This window comes from Onychostoma macrolepis, chromosome 07 (genome assembly GCF_012432095.1).
Source record: "Onychostoma macrolepis isolate SWU-2019 chromosome 07, ASM1243209v1, whole genome shotgun sequence".
NCBI lineage: Eukaryota > Metazoa > Chordata > Actinopteri > Cypriniformes > Cyprinidae > Onychostoma > Onychostoma macrolepis.
This window is the reverse complement of record NC_081161.1, coordinates 32,462,675-32,479,506: the sequence shown is the minus strand read 5'-3', so window position 1 is coordinate 32,479,506 and position 16,832 is coordinate 32,462,675.

The window sequence follows — 16,832 nt, the reverse complement described above, 5'->3', positions numbered from 1 at the left end:
AGCCTTTCTTGTTGCTCCAGCCACGATTTGTTTCAAACCATGTCTGCTGCAGATGGTTTCAGACTTGTACTTAATTGTATCACCAAGTAAGACAATTGCAGACTGCTGGTAGTTACATTCAATATATCTGAGATAATTATCCAAATACTGTGAGATTAGTAAATCAGGTTGGGCTGTTGCAGGAGAGCGTGGTGGAAAATATAGCACAGCAATAATACAACTTAACCTTCGAGGAAGACGATTGGGACGTAACCAGACCCACAAAGCTTCATGCTCTTCCTCTTCTAGATGAGTCAGTCGAATTTGTTTGATGGTATTACAGACATACAAGGCAACTCCTCCTCCCCCACCTCTCTTGCGATCCCGCCGATGTATTGTATATCCAGGAAAAGTTACAACTGAATCTGGGATACCATCATTTAGCCAAGTCTCTGAAACGGCGACAACTGCTGAGTTATTATTCAGTGCTACACTGTGCAGCTCATCACATTTTCCAATCACATCAAATATTTCCAATATTTGATAAAAAATACAGTATACCAATAATATTGAGACACATTTTTGTTATTTGTTATCTTGGAGAATTTGTTATCTATATTTTTAGTAATGTTGAGTATAGTTGTGCTGCTTAAAGCTTTTGAGAAAACCATGATACATTTTGTTTTTTTCAGAATTAGATGAATAAACATGTCAAAAGAACAGCTTATGTATATCATATCTATTGTAACATTATTAGTGTCTTTACTGTCACTTTTGATCAATGTTGTCCATCCTTGCTGAATATTCTTTCAAAAAAAAAAAAAAAAACTTACTGACTCCAACATTTTAAATGGCAATGGATTCATTATTTAGATTACTGTATCTAAGTAATTATAGCAATAAAATTACATTTAAAGCTCTTTCTGATATTTTCCAAAAGTTTATTCATTAGAAGTACAGAGAGAATCATTAACGGAACCAAAATCATTTAATTCTTCACATTTCTTTGGGAAATCACATTTGGACATTTGACTTCTCATGTAGGAAAAAGCCAGAGAAAATCACATGCATTCTGGATCGTGTGAGGTTATTTGTTCCCAGACCTGCTGACACTAATAGAAGTGCACATGTACCCTGTTTTAGCTGACTTGCCCATTTCCCATCAAACTTAAAGTCCACTTATGCAATAAATCGTTTTTCTGTGTCTTTTCATTCTGTACTTTTCCAAAAACCTTTGAAAGTTTTCTCCAACTTTCAGATTTATTAGTCATTAAGTTGCATTTCTTTTGACCTCCAGAATCTTTCTATGTGTTGTGTTTACTGAAATCCTGCATTATCTTTTGAGGGATTCGAGAGCAGCAATTGATTGTTTGGCTTCTTCTTCAGAGATATTGTGCATTAATGAACCTTATACTGTTCTCTGGTTGAATACAACTTTTTTCTTCTTCTTTTACTTCTGTACAGGTTTTCCCACTAGTCTCCTGTTTTTTAAGTCCACTTTTTAAAATTTAATGCAACATAACTTTACTGCATTCAGAATCAGATCAAAGACTTGTGGGGGCCTAGTGTTTGAAGTGTGCTCTATTTGAAGTGGATTCCAAAGACACTGCGTGTAAAACAAAAGTTTACATATATTTTGGCCTTTGTGGGAGCAGTGCGTAGTACGTGCTGTATTGATCGTGCTCTTTGAAAGAGGAGAACGAAAAAAAGAGCTTTGTTGGAATTGTACTGCTGTACTGGCAGCGGGAACGGCGGTGGGATCCATGTTCCAGAAGGAGACAGACTGATTTCCACAGGTTGGCGAAGGTCTGGGGAGTTTTGAATTGATGTGTGTATGTCGTGACCTTGTGACTGTGTTCCTGTAAATATGGCTGCGGAGTGGCCAGAGAATATTAGTGATTGGCATACGGCCTCTTAAGTGTTATACAGGGAGGCGTAGTGATATTCTGGGGAACACCAAGATTTATGATGATGAACCATCACAATGATGTGAGAACCCCTGCTTCAGAAGTTATACAGCCTCTCAGTATTTATCCAACAATTCTGAGGATGAGTGCTGTGCTCCACAAATAGACCTTCAGATACATATGTCTGGAGGTTTAACTACTACACACAATTTTTCTTCTTCTTCTTTTATTTTTTTAGGAAAGGACATTGCAGAAGATGTTAAGACTGATGTCTTCTGGGGTCCACATGTTATAAACAGCGCTTTCTTAAAGTGTCTGTAGATATGTTGAAAATTTCATTAGATCAGAATTTACTATGCATTAATAATAAACTTCTAAAATGTGAGTTGACCTTTAAGCTGTTTTAATGGTTCAAATGAATCAAATTAAACAAATAAAGCAGAAAAAAAAACTACCTCACTGAACGTCATACATTGATCCAGCATTCACACTGCTGGCTGTGAACCCTGTTAGCTGTTCTTTCAGCAACACTAACTTGTATTGTTTGACCTGTCTGTCTTCATGAAAGATTCAAATTATTGATATTTTTGGCTGTCTCACATGAACAACTTATTTAAGGACTAGAATTTTAACACTCTAGTTCAGGGATACTCAGATCTGGCTCACGAGATCCACTTTCCTGCAGAGTTTAGCTCTAACCCTAATCAAACACACCTGAGCATGCTAATCAATGTCTTCAGGATCATTAGAAAATCACAGGTAGGTGAGTTTGATTAGGCTGGAGCTAAACTCTGCAGGAAAGTGGATCTCGCGAGCCAGATCTGAGGATCATTGCTTTAGTTCATTCTTTGGCTTTTGCCTAAGCACATTGTTCATACAGACATAATTTATTTTGGGTGTCTTGATGAACACTGATATCAGCCAGTGAAAAGATATTTGCACAAGTTATTATTCTTTATGACTGATGTGTAGTTGGGGAGCACTAAAAAAGTTTTTTGGTGTCAAAGAAATAATATTTTTAATTAATTATATTAAAGTTTTTTTTTTTGAAAGGCATTAATGCTTTTTTTCAGTAAGGATGCATTAAATTGATCAAAAGTGACAGTAAAGACATTCACGTTACTGAAAATATCTGTCTTAAATTAAAGCTGTTCTTTTGAATTTGCTAAATGAAAATGATATCACTAGTCAATTTCTACTAATTTACTTTTAATGACCTCTTTTTCATGCTAAGTTATAACGTGGACTGATGCAAGTTATGCAATCTTTCTTATACTATTGTACATCTCCGGGCACATTTTCCCTTCAGAGGAAGCCAAGCGCCGGCTACAGTGGAAGCACAGCTCCCATTCCAAGCGTTTCTGTGAATGGGGAAAACAATTAACATGGACGCGACTGCCTCTTCACTTTACAGTTAATTGGCTCTCATAAAGGCAAAGCTTAGAAAAATTATGGGGAGGAAGCCTTGCCTTGGAAGTATGTGTTTACTGTGGCTTTTATGGAAAATCCCATTTAAGATGGAACAAAGTACTTATCTTTATGGCAAAGAAGCCCTCTGATAAAGAGGGAAGTGCCTTGAAGTTGTGAAATTATGCCCCTTTTATACAGTAGAGGAAAAGGTGGTTTTCCAAGCTTTTTTTGGACAGAGGAGGAATGCTCAAATATAGACTGCAGTAAAGTTGCATAGAAGTATTGCTTTTTGTTATGCCGTTAAAACACTTTGTTCCTGTTTTCCTCTCTGTCTCCAAACATAAAGTCATTTGATTGTCACAATGCGTTTGACAAGCAGCCATATATTATAACAAAGCGCTTGAGTCTTGCCCTGGCAAACATATGGGTCAGCACTTTTGAAATGCAGCCCCCCTGCTTATTGACCTCAAGTAATACATTTCATATCTGGCACTGGCCTGTATGGTCTGTATGCTTTATGGGTGGCATAAATCACAGGTCCATGACTCAGGTCCAAAGGGTGATTATGTTTAGAACCAATTTGTCAACAGAACATGGAACGCTTAGCCAATCAGACTCAATTGGAAAAATAGACTCTGAAATGAGTGAATTTAAAGCTGCATGTTTTGCAATTCATTTGGTGCAGTAGTTTTTAAGTATACCTTAACTGCCAAACTGTGTGTTTATAAAGAGATAGTTCACCCAAATATGAATATTCTGTCATCATTTATTCACTCTCATGTTGTTCCAAACCATTCCAAATCATACGACTTTGCTTTCTTTTTTACGTTACATATTTTGCACAGTGTTGCTCTCTTTTACATAGAATGAAAGTGAATGGTGTGACAAAAACACTATAACAGTACCAAAAGTACCGTAACAATACTCCATATGACTTCTGTTACTTTATGTTCCAGGTCTTTATGCCCCAAAAGACTTATTAACAAGGCAGCTCTCAAACTTTTTTCACATTTGTGTATACATTGGGAATATAGCATGTTAAAATGTATCACATCAGGATTGACATCACTGACATCAATGCGCCAAACTTGAAAATGTGCAGATTTAAATTCCACAGATGAGATTTTCAACTTAAGCAACTTCAGAAATCTAGAAATATTGAGCATAAGCAATACAGGCCACTTTAATGATACTTGTACTTTTTAGCCCCTGGGTGCAATTCACTACCATTTTAAGCAAAAGAGCAGTGACAACATTGTGTTAAAATCTTATTTTGTGTTCCAGGAAGGAAAGAAATTAATTCAGATTTGAAACAACATGAGGAAAAAATTATGACAGACTTTTCATTTTGATGTAAACTATTTTTTCAATAAATCATGGGTGGTAATTTATCTTTTTTTCCCCCATATGCGTCATTTAAAAAATAAAAAAATAAAAAATTTTAAAAGACGATGTTTGACCCATGGCATGTTGTTCATTTAGTTATCTAATGATACTATATTGTTATCATTGTGTATACATTTTAGTCAGGTGATGGTTCTGTGTTATGCTTCTCATTGTCTTTTTGTGCCATAGTAGACAGGGAAGACTTTTGGCAGTCTGCTCTGCACATCTTGCTCTGTTAAGCTTGGCTTTATGCATTACATGTTTTTTCCAGTGATGTGAAAGAGAAAAAGGACTGTAATTTTGAATTGAAAACCACTTGGCACACCTAACCCAGCATCAGCAGCGTGCCTCAAGAGTAGGGAGGATCTACAGAGAGTCAGACAAAAGACGAGTAATAATGAAACATCCTAGCCTGAAAGCCACTGATGAGACTCTCTCACTTTCTCTCCCTCCTCGTCTCCTTCCTCCTCCATCTGGACAGAGCTCAAGTATTCATCTGTCAAATCAAACCTCTTTTGCTCTAGCCCTTGCAGTTTCTTAGCATTTTCACTTCCTTTGTGTCAAAGATGGAAAAGTTTATCCTTTCAGCCTTAAATATCAGACAATTTATGCATTGTCAGGGCTACTAAAATGCAGCGCAGATTACGTTTGTCATGTATAATCAGTATGCACTTCTGACAAACGCACATTGATCGTACTGCCTCCCACAACAATGAAAAGATCTACCACAAAATACAACATAAGCAGGGCATTGATGGAATATTTTTATACAGTTCCATGGAGTAGTTTCATTGCAACTTATTCTTGTGAGGGGGAAAATACTGTAATTCACATGAGATCTGTTTATGTGCACTAATTTACATCAAACCGAATGAATCCAATCTGTTTTCAGATTCTGAAGGTTCTGTTTATATGAAGCCTAAACTTCATTTAATTCAGGTGTTTACATGTAGAATTTTCAGTTTGATTGAGCCCTCATCAATCTGATTGTTATCGGATTATTTGGGTGCATGTAAATGTAGCTACTAACAACACATTAAAATAAAGTGTGACTTGCTGTTCATCCTCCTCTTTTTCCACACAGGAATACTGGGCTACATACAAGTTTATTCTCTCACGTAATGAAATAAGAAGTACTGAGATTGATGAGGTAATTGGTGAATGAGAAATTAAACCCTGAACGTACATTTCACTTGCACTGACTGATCCTTCTGGCACATTTCACATTATGGATAAATATCACCACCCTGAAACCTAGTATAACACACTACTTAAGTGAGTTGGCAGCACAATGGCAGCTGTTCGCGTTATGTATTTTTAATACTTATTTAAACAATGCTTTCTTTGTATCTGTCACACATCTCCACAGTATATCTCTTTTTTCCCACTTGACAGTTTTACCTGTCTGGCAGCTTTTTCCCCTCCAAATCTTAACAATAAGTCCCTTGCTGGAGTTGTCATGGACTTTGCAGCCAGCCAAAGAAAACAGTATCTGTGGGCAAGGGGTGGGCTGTGCTGGTGGAAAGGGGGCTGGGGAGGCTGGGAATTGGCCCTGCTTGTTCTGTGTGCTTTCTGTTCACAGACCAGGCATTAGATTGGAGAGATCTGTGAGCCAGCTCTGCTGGGACCCCCGTAGACACAAAGCCCATTTCTCTGGGAGATTGCTGCACTGTTTGCTGACATGAATAAAGCTGCCGTGTCCTCAGAACTGCAAATTTGCCTTGGGACGTGGCTTTATTTCTCGCTCACCTTCCACATAGTCTGTTCAGATAGATCCAGAGCTGCTTTTAGACATGCGCAGATCCAACAACTTCAACTGTTATAAAGAAGTCCGACATAAAGAAAACCAGACACATGCACAGTGATCTTTTCGTCGGTTTGTTAATATTTTTCTTTTTTCAAATAATAAAGCTCTGCTTGTTTTTGGTTTCCTCAGTGATATGTTTGAATAGTATTTTACGAGCTCTCCCGGCAGCAGTTTTTGTCGAGCCGTTGGGAAGAAGTGGCATTTTGTTCGGTCTATGAGTTAACTCTTGTGCCTGGTACTAGGAAATGGGTTAAAACCACACGCACGACGGTCCAACACAAACAGTCCCAGGCATTCCTGAGCAGGCTAGTCGGAGAGGCGTGATTCCGTTGAACATGGAGCGGAGGACCTGACCACCGGACCCACGGCACACTAAAACATGTCCTCACTCATTACTCTCACACTGGGAAACACTGCCGCCCAGCTTTCTCATGCAGAGCTTACAGTACATTGATGCAGTTCCTTCATTCGACGGGCTTTTGACTTACCCACCCAGACTAACCTCAGTTAATCTAGCCATGCGAGAAAAGAACAGAAATAAAATAATAAAAATGAGGGCAAAATCAAGCCACTCTCTGAAAGCATGATAAGTGATTGAAAAACATTCTCGTGTCCCTGAAAAAGGATGTGCAGCAATCCCAGCATCCCCCGCTCTTTGACATTTCACCGTTATTGACGTCATTAGTGAAAAGGGTGTAGCTTGGGTGAAGATCTGGGCTGGTAACCAAAAGATCAAAGGTTTCCGTGCTGAATTCACTTTGGATAAAAGCGTCAGCTGAATGACAGATGAGTAATTTGCTGTGTCTTTTTGCTTGTTAGATTTTTTTTCTTTTTATTGGCTTATTGACTTTGGTGTCTATAGGCGAATAGAGGACTAGATTGAAGGGTCTTGCCCAATCAAATAACGATATAATATTAGATATGGGGAATAGTAGAATACTAACTAGTACTGTAACTGGATCAGAAAGCCGAGGGTTTGTTGTTTTGGTTCATAAGCAATACAGTTTATTATACATGAAACTTCCTGAAACATGTGTGTGGATGTTTACAATGCAGTTGCATTTAGTTACTGTGAGTTCTCTCTTGTTTAGAAATGTTGAGTATAAATGTTGCATTTTGAGTTCACATTTAAACACCCACATAAATATGCATTTCTCTCTGTCTCATTGTTTCCTCATCAAATATATAACGTCTGCCTTACACACACATCTTAAATTCAGGCAGTTTTTGATTCCTGTGCCGTTCTTTCCTTTGAAGCTCCACCCACTTCCCATTTCTAGACAGAGTCTACTTCTGAACTTCCTGTGATGTGCAAGCCAAGACTTACAATGTATGAATAATTTTATCATCAGACAGAGCAGAGCTCTCAGCTTCTTTTTCCTTGTGTCTTTCCTCGCCTCACCTCTCCTTTCCCTTTTCTTTTTCCTTTAACTTTTCCCTTTACTTTTCCTTTTCCCTTCCCTTTTCTCTTATATTTTGTTTTACCTTCTTTCTTTCACTATTTTTTCACCTTTCTTTCTGTTGCTCTTTCACTCTTTTCTCTGTTTCTATTTTCTTTTCTCCACCTTCTTTTAGTCTCTTTTGCATTGCTTTCTCTTGTTTGTTTTTTCTGTTTTGTTTGCATTTTCTTTCTTTTGCTCTATTGCTGTTTCTCTCTTTCAATCTCTTTCATTTGTTTGTTCGTCCTATCTTTTATTTTCACCCTCTTGCATTCTTTTGCTCTTTTTCCTTCTCTTTTCCTCTCCTTTTTATCAACACAATCTATGATCACAGAACCAGGAGCAAAAATGTTTGCTATTCACAACTTCACACAGACATACAAATAAACTCGCAGCTTCATTCAACAATCTCCAATAAAGCATATTGTTTGGAAGTTATGCAAATGCAGGCATCATGAGTCATTCATTTTTTTTCTGTGCAATTCTCTGGGATTGGAAGGGGCGAAAAATGCCGGAGAACAATGTGCTCTCTTCAGTAATAATTAAGCTGATGGCCTATTATGCTGTATTGCAAATCAATATGTACGGTCCCTGGCGATGGTTGAAGTAGGAAGGCTTGGCGTAGATCCAGACCATCGCACACTATGAATGAGCAGATGCAGGTGCATCACAACTTGCTTTGGTGAAATTTTTTTCATCATTTTTTTTTGTCATCGGGAGGAGGGGGTACGGAAGAACAGGCTGGTGACAATGGCAGCAGGCCTCTCTAGTGTAATTGTGTGTGAATGCTCATTTTAGAAAGCCTTCCGCTTTTGTTTGACAGGTGCTTGGATTCTGTCTCTGTATCGCTTTCTTCCTCTCTCTGTAGCATATTTAGAGTTACTTTGTCTGCTTTTTCAAAATGTATTTCTATTTGTATAGATTGCTTTCATACTTGTTTGTGCATGCACACATCAACAATGTAGTATTTTCCAATCAATCTTTTACTGGTAGGGAACAGTTTTTATTTCCATTTCTATATTATTTCTATTTAAATATTATATTAAAGTTCTACCTTTGTTATTAGTTTTACGCTGTAGTTTTATTTATTTATTTATTTTCTTGACTAATTCCTCTCAGCGCTCTTTGATATACTCTAAAAACAGTCGCCAAACCAGACGGAAATCATTCTCTCTCTCTCTCTCATTTCACATTCACAAAATGTATATTTACTGTGTAAAGTTCCCCTGTGTTTACCCTCTGGTTTGTTTGCTTGATATCACTCTGTTTATCTCCATTAATTCCACCATTTTTCAGTCTATTGGATGTTGTGTAGTTGTCATCAAAAGCCGCCTCTCCATGGAAGTTCTAGTGTTTTGAAGGAGAAATGAATATCAGCATTAAAAATTAAATGGTATATTGCAAAACATCACTTCATGGATTCGGGGCAAGTGTAGGAGCAGCTGTTCCACCAGCGATCTGTAAATAAGAGGAATTGTAGATAAAGACACTGAGGAGGCTGTTAGATATGCAGGAAGCAGTGGAGCACACTTTAAATTGACTGCAGGAAATTGTGAGAAAATGGTCATAAATTGTTAGGGCACACAGTTGATTTTATTTATTTCTTTCACGCCATGCGTTTCTGTCTCCTTCCTCCCTCTTTCTTCTCGAGATCCGTATACATCTAGTATTTGAACCCAAGGAAAAAAAGACCTTGAAAAAGCTAGGAAAAGAAATTAAACATTGATAGGAAAAGGGGAAAAAAATACATCTGCAAACTATACCGAGTTTTGGAAGAAAACATGAATCAGGAATCAGAAATGGATAGAAAGTTTTTTTTTTTTTAAGTTTTTTTTTATTATTTCTTTTTCTCTCTTTTTTTTCTTTCTGGAATGCTGCAAACTTGGGTTATTTTAGCCAGATCTCCCCAGTAGTCTCTCCTCTGCAGAGAAGAGGCAGCATGTGCTGCCCTCCACATATTTAATGAAATTTATAACAATTGTCCTCCAATCAGATTAAGTGCTTGTTTAAAATGCAAATATGTTCTTGTCTCTGACATGCTGTAATTAAGTAGAACAATGCTCTATTTTTTCCCCTGATGTACCACATCTCTCATCAAGGGCTTTGAAAATAGGACAATGATTGACCACCTGGTCTTGTTACAGTAGCTAAATTTATTAAATTCTCTTTGTCTATAGAAAATCAATGAGGAATTGTACGCATTGCTAAGGGTCAGGCTTGTTTTTCTATCTGGCATGTAATTACCCTGACCTTTACGGTACTTGTTGAAGATAATTTTCTATATCATTACATCTTTGTCACCAAATTGTGAGTCCTGAGTCCTCTGTGGAATTCTCTCTGATTTCCTTCAAGACAATCAAATAGAGGATGGCCGTGAGATCTAAGAGAGATCTTGATTTAGTTAGTGCAAGGACAGCGGCGGGCTTCAGCTGGCCGTTGCTTTGTATTGGGTTGTTAGTCAAAGCTTTTGTTGTGAAGCTGGCATTCACCAGTTTATTTCTGACCCCAGAGTCTTTGACCTTACTGGATAGCTCTACTCCTCCTTTAGTGAGGAGTGAAACCAATACAAAGTAGAAAATGCTCCTGTAGGTCCATTTGGCTCATTTTGTATTCTGTGACAATTTAACCAAAATCAATTTAGCAAATTTCCAGCTGGCATGTGATTAAATTATTCTGCCATCGGTTTATTTGAACGGGGCCGCAAGGGAACGCGGCGACGCAAATATTTCCTTCTTTTTCATTTGTTACGTACGGCTGGATCTGGTATCATCTCAAGTTATCCGTTCAGAGGACATTTTTGCGGCACTCAAGAGCGCTTTAATCATAGAACCAGGACGCTGTTTTTGTTGGAGACCGTGGGCTGAGCGTGAAGTGAATATCCCTTCTCCCATGCAGCACACCCGGCTGACTGTGATTAATACAAACAAACAGTTTCTCCATAGAACCGCACCGCCAGAGATGAGCCCTGCCTTGTCTCTTGAGTCAGTTCATAATTATTATATTGTATCTCAATTTAACTCAATCAGAGCAGTTCACACAGTCTCCAGACCGCGTGGGACTGCCGTTTCACGAATCTGATGTATTCTGTTGCACCGAGGAAAATTAATTGGATTAAAGATTTGATAATCAGTTTCTTTGTGCATCCAACCTTGCATTTTCACCCCTCGAACCCACCCTCTATCGTCTCTGCGCATCAGGAGCCGCATTCTAAGTATTTCCTCAGTTTCACGGCCAAGGTGTCGAGCCCTAGCGTCGATTCATTTAGCATAATCACTGTGTTCTAATGAAACTGTTAATACCGGAGTGACAAGCTTGCTTCTTTGCTGAAGGCATCCAATCACCCCGCCACATCTCAGAGGTGATGAATGTGTAATTACCAAGTTTGACAGACCTTGTTTAGCTGGTGCTTTGTATAAGCGTGTGCGCATGAGAATGTGAGAGGATGAATATACTGAGGGTTGTGCTCCTGACCTCCTTCCCAGGGCTTCATACTGATATATTGATGCAGGGGCTCTTACTGTTTGGATATTAATGGTCCACAGACCTCAGCATTTTACAACAGAAGAGGAGGGGGAAGCGGCTGTTCTTATATAGAATAGTGCAAAAGCTAAAATGTGATCAGTTTGATTTTATGATGTCTTGAATAGTAAAGAAAGCAATGTAAGTATCAGACTGTCTCGGTGAATTTGTGGTTTTCAACCAGAAAGACCTTGCTATAGTTTTCTGCAAAATCTGTGTATTGACTTTTTTTTTTAGTTATTTTATTTTTTTATGGAAATTTTATGGAGATTTTTTTAAACGTAAAATTACTTTAGATTGTAAATGCCAATTTATTTATCTATTTAATTCATGTATTTTATTGTTTCAGCACTATATAGTTTGGCAGTAACTTTAGTCTTATAAGTTCTAAATTAGTAAGAAAAATAGTATGTAATAATTTAATATTATTGTATTAAATTATATAAAAATATAATTTCAATAATAGTTTATAATATAATTTTTTAATTGTATGCTTTTCTGTGAATTTGTATTCTTACTATGTATGATTGTATATGTGTGTGTGAAACAAATTACATTTTAATTTGAATATTAGTTTTAATTTTAATGATCTGATTAGGAGTTTAGTTCAGTCAAAAAAATGTAAGAATGTGTGTGTGTACCTATTTAACCATATTTTGGGGACTAATTTGTACCCAAAAGTCAGTAAAACCTGAAAAAATCGCCAAAAACCTCCCTTTGGGCACGTCCTCATTTGTAAAACATTGAGGTCCCCAGAAATTCACTGTCACTTGACTTTACATGGTACTGTAGGCATAATTTGAATAGATTTTGAACTTGATTTTCATACCAATGTGTAGACCAAAGCTGGAGGCCATCAATGAAAGCCTGACAACTAAAAATGTGATTTAAGCCTCCAGTAAACGCTGTCCAGCGTTAATTGACCTCTGCCAGGACATGAATGTTCCCTCTGCGCTGTTGATTCATCATTTTAGACCTCCCCCACGTGCTAGACCAGCAGCACTGGCCCAAACATGCATGATATAGATGAATTTTCACCGATATCTCTATGACAGAATTAGTAAGACCTAGGTTGAAAATGAGATGGTTTATGATTGCCGTAGCTATCTGAAATTGTTGTGAAGAAGATTTGGAGGGCAAAAAAGAAAGAAACTGGACTACTCTGTCAGCTGCAGTCCTCTGATCCCAGCAGTGGTGTCATGACAGGCCAAAGCTCTCACTCACTCACCATACCGCTAATCACATGCTAATAAATGAGCTCTCATCCCTGGTCATATCCCCCATGCTAACAGCAAGAGCTGTTTTTTGTCACTCATCTTTTTCTCACCCTCAAAATGAGAAAATAGCTTCAACGCACATACAGGCTCTTCACAAGAGTGTGAATATTCTAAATAAAGAGAATCTTTCTTTCTCTCTTTATCCAGGAGCGAAGAGGAGATTGCATGAAATGCCACAGCAAATGCTCAAATTGTGTGGATTTTTGAGTAGCGCTGAAATTATTCATTAGTGCTTATGTATGGGTATCCCAAGATCCCAACACACAGAGTGATTTGTTTTTAATCATTCTGATGTTTTGGTTGAATGTTCTTTGGGGTGGAAACTTTGTTCATCTACTTCGGTAATGAGTGTAAAAATGGGTTGCCATCTGCTTTTTTTTTTTAATTTGCTAAACATTCTCTGCAAATCTGTTCTCCAGAATGCAGGAAATGAATGCAAACACGTTTTTTGAACCTTGATTTACATTTGGATTTGTAATATGACTGTCTTTGAATTGAAGCAATCATTGTACCTTTGTGCGTTGCTTCAAAAGTGCCGATATATTAACATCACTAGTCAGTTAAATGATTTGTGTGTTACCCACAATGACTTGCGCCAGTGTGTGGAAGACGCTGTTCAATTTGAATGTATCCATAATTATTACAGATGCGTCAAAAGGATGCTATTACAAGCTTTTTCTCAGACTTCGGAAATGTTGTATCGTAGGCCTGGAACATCAAATGTGTGCATCACTGAATAGCCTCTCAATGTATTCATCAAGGCAATTGAAAAAATCCCTAGTTTAGTGATCAGAGAGTGCTTCATGCTCAACGAGGAGTGACAGTGCGTTTAGCCGTGAGGCTTCTTGCGTATTGGGTGTCAGGTCACTGGTCATGTCTTATAAGTTTGTTTTGAAATGTTGTTATCTTTTGTTAATTGTATTTGCACACATCTCTAACGCCGCGCTGTTAAGTCTTGTTTTCTACGCAAACCGCGGTGACTGATGTTTTCGGAAACGCTGCGTGTGAGGCCCGATTACAGAGTCTTTTCAGAGAACTTTTGGCTGCTACATGCCGACGTTACCTGAAGCCAGGAAGAGTCGCCGAGCTAAAGACAACTGCTGTGTTTTGAAGGGGACCTTCAATGGCTATATTCTTGATAGAGCAGGGAGGTGCGGCAGTGTTTTGCTTGAAGTGGCAGCTTCAGAAATTCTTAAATTGAATAGGGCTCTCAGGAACACATTCCTCTCACAAATCTGGGCTGAACCCATCTCCCGAACTCTATTTGCTGATTATTTAACTACCTGTAAATGCACAACAGCGCTATTATATCTTGCTAGAGGCCCTATCAAAAGGCCCTTTAATATGGCATGTGCGCCACACAGACCGCCAGTGTTTTTGTAGTCGTACACGTTGTGAACTTCGGGGGGACGAGCACCTCCTCGAGAGATTTCTGCAGTCGGCAATGAAAAGTTTCCTATAACTATGTGGCAAATAGAGAAGGTTGTTTGGGAAATATCTATGCATTAACATTCATATATATAGTTTTGCAATTTTAGCCTTTCACCCTATTTACTCTGACGCCAGCGTGAAAAATCATATGGTTTTGGAGTCATTCTGCCAGGCGTACAGTATATTGATATTCAGGCCGGAATAGAATTCAATATGTCACCCCCCCTCCCTCAGAGAATCACTCCTTTCTCTGTAATTTCCATTGAAATTTTGTGTGCAAATGCAGTAATAGACACATTTATAACATCAAAAGGATTCAATTTTCTTTTCAATCACACAACAGTATGAATAGCTTTTTCCATTGAATCTAACAACGAGGAGCCATTACCCGACACGAAAGGATAGGTTGCCTTCACTTGCTTTTTATGAAAGTGTGTCAAACAATTTCCCATGTCTCCCATTTGTTCTAAGCTAACAGGGGCTGTCAAACAGGTTTGTTTCTAATTTTTCAGGGAAATGTCATTTCTTTCTTCTGGTGCCGGGTAATCACCAGAGATCCACACGTTTATTTTTTAATGCAGGCTGTAAGTGTCTTTAATACGTTAACTCCTCCGCCGAACGGTTTCCAGAAGCCTGCGGATGACAACTTCCGACTGCTAATTGCACTTGGTAAATTATTTGGAAAAGATGACATGAATAGCGTTTCACTGACACCGACACACAGGGCATCAGATGAAGTGATGGCCGCAGCACAAATGGTGTGAGCGCTTTTATTTCAGCGGGGTAATGTCTCTCTCGGAGCTCTCTGTTGAAAGGTTACAGTAAAGGGCTGTTTGTCATTCTGTGTATTCATTCAATTTCTCCCTGTGCCGTCCAGGTTTGTCACTCTGAAAGCCTCAGTGTTAACTTCCATTCACATTTCACTCTTTGGGTCTATTAGGTATGAGTGATTGATGGAAAATGATTCAAGTTGGTAAGTGGTTAGGAAAGTGGTTAGATTTTATATATATATTATATATCCATAATAAAAAAAATAATTTAATGTGAATTGAGTAGTGATCTGTTATGCATATTATATAACATGCATTATATTAGTAAATAATATTATTATTAATGGATATAATTTAAAAAAAAATTGTAATAGTATTTTTAATAGTATTACTGTTTTTCCATGTCATTACGATATTACTGTCATCTTCATGTTAGGAAAATAGCCTGAAAATGCATTATGCTAATAATATGACCTAACTACTGGCTGTGATTTTCGAATGGTTAGCCGTTAAATGAATTTTGACAGCCCAGTGCTGTCATCTTTTAACACATACACACATACACTCTCTGAAGTCTACATGTTAATGGGAGTGGCCTGGTCTTCCGCTGTCATCAATCAGTTTGCACCATCCCTGACCCACCGCTGAGCAATGCTCCGCGCTCATAAAGCCATGCACTGCAGCAGATGGGCCGCAATTTGCAACACGTATGTTTTTTAACATCCCGCCATCAGGGATTTTAATTATGTCTGGTCTCTTCTTGAACACTCTGTTTACAATACAAATCAGCCCACACAACTGCACATGTACAAGAGCCCAAGAAAATATAAGGATTCAAATGTCACTGCACATGTTAATTAGAGCAATTATAGTGTTCAATTCCAGTGAATAAATTTAGCTTTGGTGTTAAAACGGTCTGTCAGTCAACACGGTGTTTGGATTAGTTGTCAGATTTTGTGTGGAAAATTAATATTATTGTATTTAGGGTTGCAAAGGGGTGGGAAATTTCCGGTAAAAAATCCTGGATGATTCCAAAAACCCTGGAAAGTTTCCAAAATTTCTGGGATGTTCCTGAAATTTACTGGAAATTTTCCACCTTTTTGCAACCCTAATTGTATTACAGTATATTGACTAAAACTGGAGGCCAAAAGTGCTTTGAAATCTGTATTTCCAGAGGCTGCGAGTCAAAGCACTATATCATGTGCACCAGTGTTATTCATATCATTGATATTATATAAACTATTATAGTTTTAGTTGTTTTTACTGTGTTTTTGTCATAGATGTGTTAACATCTTCATTAATGCTGTTAAAATTGCTCTCTGTCAGGCATCCTTGCGTGAAATGAGGGATAAGATCCACTATGCTAAGTTTGAGTTTTTTTGTGTAAAAGTTTCTCAGAGGATCCTCTCCTGAATTTTTCTAGTTGGTGGTTATCAGGTAGTCAGGATACCATGCAAATTAAAGGGTAGTGAAATAAACAGAGTGGTAGCGTCTGTTCCAGAAGGCACAACATGCAAACATCTGCTGTGAACTGGTCTGAGAATCAGTTGGATCCGCTCCCATTACCCTCCACCAAATATTTACTGCCCTATTAGGACCTTCCCCAGTACCCATCATAACAGAGCTGCCCACTAAAGGGCGACTCCTTATGGACCAAAAGGATGGACTCAAGCCCTTAGTGCATAACATGTTCTGTTTTGAATTTCTTGAAGGTTGTTTCAAAAACAGATGGCTTCCATAAAAAAAATAAATAATAATTGTAACACGACAACTGTGTGCATACTGCTACCATACATGTAGGCCTAGCTGTTAGAGAAATGTGTCCACCAAGACACACCAATATTGGTTTTGTTGCAACATTGCATTAACGTTGAATTAATGTAGTTGTAATTTCAGTCATTTTTATG